We start from the raw sequence: 13,480 nt of genomic DNA, 5'->3' as shown, positions 1-13,480 counted from the left end.
AAGCGAAGTAATCCCTGGGTGTATTTTGGCTTCTGGTTGTATATATGTATATATATGTTTAGCTTACTCTCCAAGTAACTTATGTATGTTGCTCCTCTTAGAGGTTGAGGGAGAGATAGGAGTTATTTTAATATTATAGTGTATTTTGGGATATTTGAGAACACTTATGTATGTTTATATGTATATATATACCCTCCGGCCAGCCTTAGCTTCGTAGGCTGAGTCAGGGGCTAGTTATGCTGCTTCCTTGGTTTTCCTTTATTCTTTTGCTTATCTTTATCATGTTCCTATTAGGTTTCTTAGCACGCAAGTAATCCTTTTCTGAGCGTTGCACTTTTTATTTTGCGATTTTATTTTACCCATTTTTCAAGGCTCCTAGTTAAATATCTTTTTCTTTATTATTATTATTATATATATTACTATTCTTAGAGGTCGTAATACCTTACTATCTCAGTCTTATGACTTAAGCATAATACTAAGTATGATAGGGTGTTACATGTAACGCGGAATTTTGGACAACAACTAGCACCTTGCCGTTGGATTTATCTGCTGGTAAATCCGATGGTAAAATTGAATGAAATTCGAATTTAGAAACTCTTCCCCTCACTTCTGCAACTTCGCCCTCTCCTCTCTTCTTCTTTCTCACCTTGGTTCTCCCTCTCCTTTCCCTTGTAATGTCGCCATTGCTGCAAGAGGTTCCTTCGCCATTAATGCTGCCTCGTGGACCGCCGTCTCTGCATCCTTGTGGGCTGCCATTGCTACTACCTTGTGGGCCATTGTCGCTGCCTTGGGTTCCAGTGACATCGTTGCTGCGTCCTGCCAGTCTTTCTTCCAAGTGCTACTGTGTGTTTTCCCTATTTCTGTATTCTCGGTTGCAGGTTCTCGAACCAACTTTTCTTTTAATTCAACTAATTTTAGTTTAATTTAGATTAGATTTGATTAGAATTTTAATTTTAAATTTTGAATCAATTTTATGGTTAGTTAAATTTAGTTTTCTAATTTTTATGATTTAGGTTGTTAAGATAGGTTAAATTTAGGGTACTAGGTTTTATGTTGTTGAAAAATATTTGAAATTGTGAATTGCTTGATTGATTAAAACTGTTTGTTTGGAATTTTGTTGGAAATGCTGCAAATTGTTGTTGCTAGTGTGTTGTACTTGTTAATTGATGTTGAAGAAATGCCTCAAAGAGCTCTCAAAATAATTTTGCTTCAATTCTTAAAAATTAATTCTTACTTCCACATTATTCTTGTTATTATGCATTGATGATTGGATGTAATGTGTTTTTAATTGCCCAAAATTTTTAATTTTTGAAAAATTTAGGCTTTGTCCAATAGTACAAGATTAATAAAATTGGTTTTAAATAACTTAATTATGTCAACTTTGTATGTTTTTAATTAGTTTCGAGTTAAATTAGGAATAAATTAATCTTGTGGTATTGGTTATAGGAATTACATTGGTGTTTGAACTTGTTCCTCTTACTTTGATTAAATATTGTTCTTACTTATTTCATACACCAATTTCTTGTGAATATGCCTTTATGAATATTTTAGATTTTAAATTGCATGTTTATAGTTACCATGTGATTTACATTAGTTGATCATATTAGGCATATTGAATAGTTACGATGGTGGATTGCTTACGATGCTAATGTTTGTAATAATTGAGTTTTTGGTGTGTATGTCTTGATATAATCCCATATTAGTTTATTTTTTAATAATTGTTTTTGTAATGATTGTTTGTGACATATATGTTTGCTGGTATGCTCTTTGCAGACATGATTACAGGCAGAGGTGTCATGAATCAGCCTCGCTGTCAGGGTAGAGGGAGGGTGTCTAGTGGTGCCTTTGGGACTTCTCAGTCGTCACCCTCTACTCTGACTACCCTTGTAATGTCACGGGCAATGGGTGCACAGGATCAGCCGTTCATCATGGTTCCTGACCCCAACTATGTGGCTCCTTCTGCTGTGCCACCCTCTCCTCCAGGAAGTCGTCCGACTACTTCACCAAAGTGGATTCCTACACCACCTCCATCTGCTCAGCAACCCACTACTTCGACGACGACGCTACCTCTAGCGATAGACACTGTAGTGCCGAAATCCTCTCATGGATTCCAGGCAGATGCCCCTCCACTACCTCCCGTTGTACGTATGATGATTTGGCTTGATGGTTTGATGGCGTGAGTACTATTTAAATGTCTTTTAAATGCAATCTATTTTGATATTCTTATTCAACATATGTGGTTTGTAATATTAAGTTTTCCATTGATGGGTTTGTGCCAAATAACAATCCATGTACACAGGAGTGTACCAATATCATTAAGTTGATGTATGACCACCCATGGGCGAGCTACAAGAAGATCTCTACTGAGACTAGAGAGCGATAGTTTCAGAAATGGGCAGTAAAAACTCAACATATTCAAACCTTATTTAGTTTATGTCTTCTATTTTGCATAGTTAGGTACTTAATTTTGATTAACTGATGCTAAATATTTTTTTGTGTAGGAGAAATTTATATTGGACAAGACTCACAATGCCATGGTCAAGAAGATCTTCGACCATCAGATGGCTAGGTGGCTTCAGCAGATGATCTAGGACGTTCATGAGAGGCATGACTACCTCACTATTTGGCTCCGTCCGGACATTAAAAAGACATTGTACATCCATTGGAAGACTATTGAGGGGTTTAGGCATCACTTTCTCACAAACATAGCTACTAGGGCATCGACAAGGTCGTCGAAGTATATCGGTGGCTCGATGACTTTCATGAAGGCAAATGTTAAGCTGGTGTGTTACTTGTTTCATTTTGTTATTATGTTCGTTTGTCTTTGACTTATAATGTCATTATTACTTGATTTAACATATTATTTCAACATGTGTAGTCTAAGTCGTTAGATCGTGATGCGACGATAATAGAGACCTTCAAGTATACTCACACCTTGAAGGAGAACAAGGAGAGATTTGCTTATCAGTGGTCTGTGGATCATTATGTGAGTCAACATCATATGATATAAATTTTTCAATTAATTGTTGTCCTAATCATAACATGTGTTACACAAAAGTCCTGCATATAGAGATTGGAGGCTGCAACCCAGCAATCTTAGCATATTGGAGAGGACGAAAGCAGCTCTACTCATTCGGTTGTCGATCCTGACACGGTTTGGTGAGATCGCATTTCGCCGTACAAGAATTACATCTATGGGGCTGGGATCGTTCTTTACCAACAACCTCCGCACCTCCACATTGAGAGCTTCATCTACCTCAGCCACCAAATGCGCTATTGATCCTGAGGACATCATCGATTTGAGAGAGTAGGTGCATAATGTCACCTAGAGCCTTCACTAACAAGCTCATCAGCTACAGCAATCTGAAGAGAGGTATAACAAGGTCCTCGCATGTATGTTAGACACAAATTTCCTCAGGATATAGCTTAGACAGGAGTTGGAGCGGGTTCAACAAATGCAGCAATAGATGGTGGTGTACCACGAACAGATGCGTGCTGGTGGCATGGACGCTGCTGTAGGGGCACCAACATCATCGCCTAGTTCGCTGGCTCAGTAGGACTAGGAGGATGACGATGACAACTATCAGGATCCATAGTGATTAGGGTTTTGTTCTAGACTATTTGATTGTATTTTATTATTTGACTTTTTATTTTATTCATACACTTGATATTTAACAAAATCATTATTTGGTTTCTATTATTTAGAATTTGAATACTAATTGTGTAATAAAAATAAATTTAAAAAAAATAAAAATAGAATTTTACTACTAATTGTGTTTTAAAAAAATAAAAAAACTTGGATTTAACATCAGATTAATGATGAGCGGATATTTTATATGCTTTTGAGCATCATTTTCATATAGTTTTTAGCATGTTTTGTTTAATTTTTATTAAGTTTTTATAGGTTTTAGTGTAAAATTCACATTTTTTTATTCTACTTTGAGTTTGTGTGTTTTTATGCAATTTCAGGCATTTTCTGGCTGAAATTGAGGAACTGGAGCAAAAGTCTGATTCAGAGATAGAGAAAGTGCTGCAGATGCTGTCCGGATCTGACCTCCTTGCACTCGGAAGAGCTTTTGTAAAGCTACATAAATCCAAATGGAGCATTCTCAACGGATATAAAAAGCTGACTTCCAGAGCTTTCCAGCAATGTATAATATTCTATACTTTGCTTCAGAATAGAAGGATCAAAACAGGCATCCAATGCCAGCCTACTGCCCCAGTCCAGGCGTCTAGCGCCCAAAGGAGGAGACCAGCGTCCAAACGCCCAAAGAGGACCTCCTAGCCAGTGTGCAATGCCCTAGAGACCTCATAGCACGTGTATCTCATCAAAGCTCAGCCCAAACACTCACCAAGTAGGCCCCAGAAGTAGATTTTAGCACTAAAAGACTGTTTTACCCTTTTTATGCAATCCTTAGTCATTAGTTAGTATTAAAGACTTTTACACCTCTCATCAAGGTGGGGGGTGGAACGCACACTTTACACATTTTTATCATTGTATTTTCTATCAGTATGAGTTTCTAAACCTCCTAGGTTGACGGGAGGAGTCCTGCTGAGTTTTATGGATTAATAAAAGTACTACTGTTCTTTCTCAATTCGTATTTGATTCTCTATTCTAAGATGTATCTTCGTTCTTCATCAATATGAATGCATTGAACTGGCATAAGGTTATCACATTCTACATGGGTTCAAAGTGAGTCTTTCATCGGATAATGATGAACCACCAAATGAATTATACATCTCTTAGACGGCTAATCCACGACTTCATTGGGGACTTCTCGAGACACCAGTTCAGCCGAAGTACGGGGAGATTAAGGTCTCTATGGTAGAGGTTAGAACCCAAAGGCGCAGCATCCTCTGATTCAGAAGATTCGACTTTCTCTGTGGCATTTTGAGTAGGATCACCAAGGAGAATGAACTGTAGGACCTTCACCTTCAATCAGACTGGATCTGCACTAACCCTGGGGTTCAGATCTGGAGGAGCATTGGCGGCTACTCAAACCAGCATCAATCACATACAGCCTGCTATAGAAGAAATCATTCACAATTGAAGAAGACAGTAATACCAGAGATAATCCAGAAGGACAAAGCATCTCCAAGCCTTAACCACCTTCTTATCACAACTTACACGACTTCTGAGTTTTGATTACCCTTTTTTCTTTATTTCCTTTTATGCAATTAAACATATCAATCCAGTTTAGATTTCACAAATACAACAACTCTTCTATCCGCCTGACTAAGATCTGAAATATAACCATAGCTTGCTTCAAATCACAATCCTCGTGGAGTCGACCCTGTCTCACTCAGCTACTACTTGGATGACCCAATGCACTTGCTGGTTCAGCTGTACGAAGCATGGGGATTCATGCCACCAAGTTTTTTGGCACCGTTGTCGTGGATTGTTTGAGTTTGGACAACTGATGGATTATCTTGTTCCTTAGATTAGGTATTGTCTTTAATTTTGTTAGAGTCTTTTATTTTATTTTTCTTTTTTTCGAGAAATCAAAAACCTTTTCAAATTTTGTTTTCTTTTCTTTTCTTTGTTTAATCTTTGTTTTTGGTTTGAGTCTTTTGTTTGTGTTCTTGGTTGAATTTTCGATTTCTTTGAGGCCTTTTTCAAGAAATTTTTCAAAAATAGTGTCTTTTTGTTTGAGTCTTGTGTCAATCTTTAAGATTGGTGTCTTCTTGTGTATTTTCTTTAATTTTTCGAATATTTTGAGTTTGGTTTTCAAAATTTTTAAGTTTGGTGTCTTTTGCATGTTCTTGTGTTTTTTGAATTTTTTGATTCTTGATCTTGGTGTTCTTCTTGATCTTCAAAGTGGTCTTGTTTTTCTTTTTGTTTTGATCTTAAAATTTTTACGTTTAGTGTCCCTTTGTGTTTTTCCTTCTAATTTTTGCATAGTAGGTGCTTTAGATCTAAAAGTTTTAAGTTTGGTGTCTTTTTATTGTTTTTCTCTTTCTTCATTAAATTCAAAAATCAAAAAATAAAATATCTTTTCTTATCTTTAAGGGTATTGGTGCACGAAATTGTGATCACTACAACTTCGCACAACTAACCAGCAAGTGTACTGGGTCGTCCACGTAATAAACCTTACGCGAGTAAGGGTCGATCCCACAGAGATTGTTGGTATGAAGCAAGCTATGGTCACCTTGTAAATCTTAGTCAGGCAAACTCAAATGGGTATAGTGATATGCGAATAAAACATAAAGATAAAGATAGAGATACTTATGTAATTCATTGGTAGGAATTTCAGATAAGCGTATGAAGATGCCTTCCCTTCTGTCTCTCTGCTTTCCTACTGTCTTCATCCAATCCTTCCTACTCCTTTCCATGGCAAGCTTAAGCAAGGGTTTCACCGTTGTCAGTGGCTACCTCCCATCCTCTCAGTGGAAATGTTCAACGCACCCTGTCACGGCACGGCTATCCATCTGTCGGTTCTCGATCAGGCCGGAATAGAATCCAGTGATACTTTTGCGTCTGTCACTAACGCCCCGCCCTCAGGAGTTTGAAGCACGTCACAGTCATTCAATCATTGAATCCTACTCAGAATACCACAGACAAGGTTAGACCTTCCGAATTCTCTTGAATGCCGCCATCAGTTCTAGCCTATACCACGAAGATTCCGGTTAAAGAATCCAAGAGATATTCACCCAATCGAAGTTAGAACGGAGGTGGTTGTCAGTCACACGTTCATAGGTGAGAATGATGATGAGTGTCACGGATCATCACATTCATCAAGTTGAAGAACAAGTGATATCTTAGAACAAGAACAAGCGGAATTGAATAGAAGAACAATAGTAATTGCATTAATACTCGAGGTACAGCAGAGCTCCACACCTTAATCTATGGTGTGTAGAAACTCCACCGTTGAAAATACATAAGAACAAGGTCTAGGCATGGCCGAATGGCCAGCCTCCCAATGATCTAAGATAGCATAAGAACAAAGGTAGCTACCCCAGATATCTCAATACAATAGTAAAAGGTCCTACTTATAGAAAACTAGTAGCCTAAGGTTTACAGAGATGAGTAAATGACATAAAAATCCACTTCCGGGCCCTCTTGGTGTGTGCTTGGGCTGAGCATTGAAGCATTTTCGTGTAGAGACTCCTCTTGGAGTTAAACGCCAGCTTTGGTGCCAGTTTGGGCGTTTAACTCCCATTCTTGTGCCAGTTCCGGCGTTTAACGCTGGGAATTCTGAGGGTGACTTTGAACGCCGGTTTGGGCCATCAAATCTTGGGCAAAGTATGGACTATCATATATTGCTCGAAAGCCCAGGATGTCTACTTTCCAACGCCGGTGAGAGCGCGCCAATTGGGCTTCTGTAGCTCCAGAAAATCCACTTCGAGTGCAGGGAGGTCAGAATCCAACAGCATCTGCAGTCCTTTTTAGTCTCTGAATCAGATTTTTGCTCAGGTCCCTCAATTTCAGCCAGAAAATACCTGAAATCACAGAAAAACACACAAACTCATAGTAAAGTCCAGAAAAGTGAATTTTAACTAAAAACTAATAAAAATATACTAAAAACTAACTAGATCATACTAAAAACATACTAAAAACAATGCCAAAAAGCGTACAAATTATCCGCTCATCACAACACCAAAGTTATTGTTGCTTGTCCTCAAGCAACTGAAAATCAAATAAAATAAAAAGAAGAGAATATGCAATGAATTCCAAAAACATCTATGAAGATCAGTATTAATTAGATGAGCGGGGCTTTTAGCTTTTTGCCTCTGAATAGTTTTGGCATCTCACTCTATCCTTTGAAATTCAGAATGATTGGCTTCTTTAGGAACTTAGAATCCAGATAGTGTTATTGATTCTCCTAGTAAAGTATGATGATTCTTGAACATAGCTACTTATTGAGTCTTGGCCGTGGCCCAAAGCACTCTGTCTTCCAGTATTACCACCGGATACATACATGCCACAGACACATAATTGGGTGAACCTTTTCAGATTGTGACTCAGCTTTGCTAGAGTCCCCAATTAGAGGTGTCCAGGGTTCTTAAGTACACTCTTTTTGCCTTGGATCACAACTTTATTTCTTTCTTTTTTCTTTCTTTTTCTCTTTCTTTTTCTTTCTCTCTTTTTTTTCGAAATTTTTTTTTCATTGCTTTTTCTTGCTTCAAGAATCATTTTTATGATTTTTCAGATCCTCAGTAACATGTCTCCTTTTTCATCATTCTTTCAAGAGCCAACATTCATGAACCACAAATTCAAAAGACATATGCACTGTTTAAGCATACATTCAGAAAACAAAAGTATTGCCACCACATCAAAATAATCAAACTGTTATAAAATTCAAAATTCATTCAATTCTTCTCTTTTTCAATTAAGAACATTTTTCATTCAAGAAAGGTGATGGATTCATAGGACATTCATAACTTTAAGGCATAGACACTAAGACACTAATGATCACAAGACACAAACATAGATAAACATAAGCACTAAAATTCGAAAAACAGGAAAATAAAGAACAAGGAAATTAAGGAACGGGTCCACCTTAGTGATAGCGGCTCTTTCTTCCTCTTGAAGATCCTATGGAGTGCTTGAGCTCCTCAATGTCTCTTCCTTGTCTTTGTTGCTCCTCTCTCATGATTCTTTGATCTTCTCTAATTTCATGGAGGATGATGGAGTGTTCTTGATGCTCTACCCTTAATTGTCCCATGTTGGAACTCAATTCTCCTAGGGAGGTGTTTAGTTGCTCCCAATAGTTTTGTGGAGGAAAGTGCATCCCTTGAGGTATCTCAGGGATCTCATGATGAGTAGGGTCTCTTGTGTGCTCTATCCTCTTCTTAGTGATGGGCTTGTCCTCATTGATAGGGATGTCTCCCTCTATGTCAACTCCAACCGAATAACAGAGGTGACAAATGAGATGAGGAAAGGCTAACCTTGCCAAGGTAGAAGACTTGTCCACCACCTTATAAAGTTCTTGAGATATAACCTCATGAACTTCTATTTCTTCTCCAATCATGATGCTATGAATCATGATAGCCCGGTCTATAGTAACTTCGGACCGGTTGCTAGTGGGAATGATTGAGCGTTGGATAAACTCCAACCATCCTCTAGCCACGGGTTTGAGGTCATGCCTTCTCAATTGAACCGGCTTCCCTCTTGAATCTCTCTTCCATTGGGCGCCCTCTTCACAAATGACTGTGAGGACTTGGTCCAACCTTTGATCAAAGTTGACCCTTTTTGAGTTTGAAAGGGATCTCGGGGATCACCTTCTTCAAGGCCACAACTTCATAGAAGTGGTCTTGATGCACCCTTGAGATGAATCTTTCCATCTCCCATGACTCGGAGGTGGAAGCTTTTGCCTTCCCTTTCCTCTTTCTAGAGGTTTCTCCGGCCTTGGATGCCATAAATGGTTATGGAAAAACAAAAAGCAATGCTTTTACCACACCAAACTTAAAAGGTTTGCTCCTCCTCGAGCAAAAGAAGAAAGAAGAGAGTAGAAGAAGAAGAAATAGAGGAGAAGGAGATGGCTCTGTGTTTCGGCCAAAAGGGGGAGAAGTAGTGGTTAGGTTGTGTGAAAATGAAGGGGTGAAGATGAGTTTATATAGGGGTGGGGGAGGGTTATGGTTCGGCTATGTGAGGGTGGTTTGGGAGGGAAAGTGTTTTGAATTTGAATGGTGAGGTAGGTGGGGTTTTATGAAGGATGGATGTGAGTGGTGAAGAGAAAGATGGGATTTGGTAGGTGAAGGGTTTTTGGGGAAGAGGTGTTGAGGTGATTGGTGAATGGGTGAAGAAGAGAGAGAGTGGTGGGGTAGGTGGGGATCCTGTGGGGTCCACAGATCCTGAGGTGTCAAGGAAAAGTCATCCCTGCACCAAATGGCATGCAAAAATGCGTTTTTAGCCATTTCTGGCGTTAAACGCCGGGCTGGTGCCAATTTCTGGCGTTTAACGCCAGCTTCTTGCCCTTTTCTGGCGTTTAACGCCAGTCTGGTGCCCCTTTCTGGCGTTAAACGCCCAGAATGGTGCCAGACTGGGTGTTAAACGCCCATCTGCTAGCCTCACTGGCGTTTAAACGCCAGTGCGCTCTCCTCCAGGGTGTGCTGTTTTTCTTTCTGTTTTTCATTCTGTTTTTGCTTTTTTCATTGATTTTGTGACTTCTTATGATCATCAACCTACAAAAAATATAAAATAACAAAAGAGAATAGATACAAATATAACATTGGGTTGCCTCCCAACAAGCGCTTCTTTAATGTCATTAGCTTGACAGAGGACTCTCATGGAGCCTCAGAAATGCTCAGAGCTATGTTGGAACCTCCCAACACCAAACTTAGAGTTTGAATGTGGGGGTTCAACACCAAACTTAGAGTTTGGTTGTGGCCTCCCAACACCAAACTTAGAGTTTGACTGTGGGGGCTCTGTTTGGCTCTGTTTTGAGAGAAGCTCTTCATGCTTCCTCTCCATGGTGACAGAGAGATATCCTTGAGCCTCAAACACAAAGGATTCTTCATTCATTTGAATGATCAATTCTCCTCTATCAACATCAATCACAGCCCTTGCTGTGGCTAGGAAGGGTCTGCCAAGGATGATGGATTCAATCATGCACTTCCCAGTCTCTAGGACTATGAAATCAGCAGGGATGTAATGGTCTTCAACTTTTACCAGAACATCCTCTACAAGTCCATAGGCTTGTTTTCTTGAATTGTCTGCCATCTTTAGTGAGATTTTTGCAGCTTGCACCTCAAAGATCCCTAACTTCTCCATTACAGAGAGAGGCATGAGGTTTACACTTGACCCTAAGTCACACAAGGCCTTCTTGAAGGTCATGGTGCCTATGGTACAAGGTATTGAAAACTTCCCAGGATCCTGTCTCTTTTGAGGCAGTTTCTGCCTAGACAAGTCATCCAGTTCTTTGGTGAGCAAAGGGGGTTCATCCTCCCAAGTCTCATTTCCAAATAACTTGTCATTTAGCTTCATGATTGCTCCAAGGTATTTAGCAACTTGCTCTTCAGTGACATACTCATCCTCTTCAGAGGAAGAATACTCATCAGAGCTCATGAATGGCAGAAGTAAGTCCAATGGAATCTCTATGGTCTCATTTTGAGCCTCAGATTCCCATGGTTCCTCATTTGGGGAACTCATTGGAGGCCAGTGGACGTCCATTGAGGTCTTCCTCAGTGGCGTTCACTGCCTCTTCTTCCTCCCAAAATTCGGCCATGTTGATGGCCTTGCACTCTCCTTTTGGATTTTCTTCTGTATTGCTTGGAAGAGTACTAGGAGGGAGTTCAGTAATTTTCTTGCTCAGCTGTCCCACTTGTGCCTCAAAGTTTCTAATGGAGGACCCTGTTTCAGTTATGAAACTTTGAGTGGTTTTGATTAGATCAGAGACCATGGTTGCTAAGTCAGAGGTATTCTGCTTAGAACTCTCTGTCTGTTACTGAGAAGATGATGGGAAAGGCTTGCTATTGCTAAACCTGTTTCTTCCACCATTATTATTGTTGAAACCTTGTTGAGGTTTCTGTTGATCCTTCCATGAGAAATTTGGATGATTTCTCCATGAAGGATTATAGGTGTTTCCATAGGGTTCTCCCATGTAATTCACCTCTTCCATTGAAGGGTTCTCAGGATCATAAGCTTCTTCCTCAGATGAAGCTTCTTTAGTACTGCTTGGTGCATTTTGCATTCCAGACAGACTTTGAGAAATCATATTGACTTGTTGAGTCAATATTTTATTCTGAGCCAGTATGGCATTTAGAGTGTCAATCTCAAGAACTCCTTTCTTCTGACTAGTCCCATTGTTCACAGGATTTCTTTCAGAAGTGTACATGAATTGGTTATTTGCAACCATTTCAATCAGCTCTTGAGCTTCTGTAGGCGTCTTCTTCAGATGAAGAGATCCTCCAGCAGAGCTATCCAAAGACATCTTGGACAGTTCAGAGAGACCATCATAGAAAATACCTATGATGCTCCATTCAGAAAGCATATCAGAAGGACACTTTCTGATTAATTGTTTGTATCTTTCCCAAGCTTCATAAAGGGATTCTCCTTCCTTCTGTCTGAAGGTTTGGACTTCCACTCTAAGCTTACTCAATTTTTGAGGTGGAAAGAACTTTGCCAAGAAGGCATTGACTAGCTTTTCGCAAGAGTTCAGGCTTTCTTTGGGTTGTGAGTCCAACCATATTCTAGCTCTGTCTCTTACAGCAAAAGGGAATAGCATAAGTCTGTAGACCTCAGGGTCAACCCCATTAGTCTTGACAGTGTCACAGATTTGCAAGAACGCAGCTAAAAACTGATGAGGATCTTCCAATGGAAGTCCATGGAACTTGCAATTCTGTTGCATTAGAGAAACTAATTGAGGCTTAAGCTCAAAGTTGTTTGCTCCAATGGCAGGGATAGAGATGCTTCTCCCATAAAAGTCGGGAGTAGGTGCAGTAAAGTCACCCAGCACCTTCCTTGCATTGTTGGCATTGTTGTTGTTTTCGGCTGCCATAGGTTCTTCTTCTTTGAAGATTTCTGTTAGGTCCTCTACAGAGAGTTGTGCTTTGGCTTCTCTTAGCTTTCTCTTCAAGGTCCTTTCAGGTTCAGGATCAGCCTCAACAAGAATGCTTTTGTCTTTGCTCTTGCTCATAAGAAAGAGAAGGGAACAAGAAAATGTGGAATCCTCTATGTCACAGTATAGAGATTCCTGTAGGTGTCAGAGGAAAAGAAAAATAGAAGACAGAAGTAGAAAATTCGAACTTATCAAAGAAGATGGAGTTCGAATTTTGCATTAAGGAATAGTGTTAGTCCATAAATAGAAGGATGTGAGAAGAAGGGAAGTAATTTTCGAAAATTAAGTAGAAGATTTTGAAAACATTTTTGAAAAACACTAATTGATTTTCGAAAATGAAAGTGGAAAAGAAATCAAGTGATTTTTGAAAAAGATTTTGAAATTAGAAATCAAAAAGATTTGATTGAAAACTATTTTGAAAAAGATGTGGTTAAGAAGATATGATTAGTCTTAAAAAGGTGTGATTGAGAAGATATGATTTGAAAAACATTTTAAAAAGATTTGATTTTGAAAATTAATGACTTGGCAAACAAGAAAAGATATGATTCAAACATTAAACCTTTCTCAACAGAAAAGGCAACATACTTGAAATGTTGAATCAAATCATTGATTGATAGCAAGTATTTTTAAAAATAGAAAGAAATTGATTTTGTAAACATATGATTGAAAAGATATGATTTGAAAAAGATTTGATTTTGAAAAACTTTGAAAACTGAAAAAAAATTGCATTGAAAAACAGAATCTTCCCTCTTGTGCCATCCTGGCGTTAAACGCCCAGAATGGTGCACATTCTGGCGTTTAACGCCCAAAATTATACCCTTTTGGGCGTTAAACGCCCAACCAGGTACCCTGGCTGGCGTTTAAACGCCAGTCTGTCCTTCTTCACTGGGCGTTTTGAACGCCCAGCTTTTTCTGTGTAATTCCTCTGCTGTATGTTCTGAATCTTCAATTCTCTGTATTATTGACTTGAGAAGACACAA

At 39.0% G+C, this 13,480-nt stretch overlaps 1 non-coding gene across 1 annotated transcript; it reads left to right on the top strand.

Moving 5' to 3' along the window:
• Nucleotides 1-11,927: 11,927 nt before the first annotated feature.
• Nucleotides 11,928-12,035, top strand: LOC112804940 (small nucleolar RNA R71). The gene has a single exon (XR_003203556.1). It is a non-coding gene; the product is annotated as a small nucleolar RNA R71 (small nucleolar RNA).
• The last annotated feature ends 1,445 nt before the right edge of the window (nt 12,036-13,480 follow it).

Source organism: Arachis hypogaea, chromosome 5, assembly GCF_003086295.3.
Source record: "Arachis hypogaea cultivar Tifrunner chromosome 5, arahy.Tifrunner.gnm2.J5K5, whole genome shotgun sequence".
Lineage (NCBI taxonomy): Eukaryota > Viridiplantae > Streptophyta > Magnoliopsida > Fabales > Fabaceae > Arachis > Arachis hypogaea.
The sequence above is the reverse complement of the archived record's forward strand: the minus strand, read 5'-3'. Positions and strand labels throughout refer to the sequence as shown.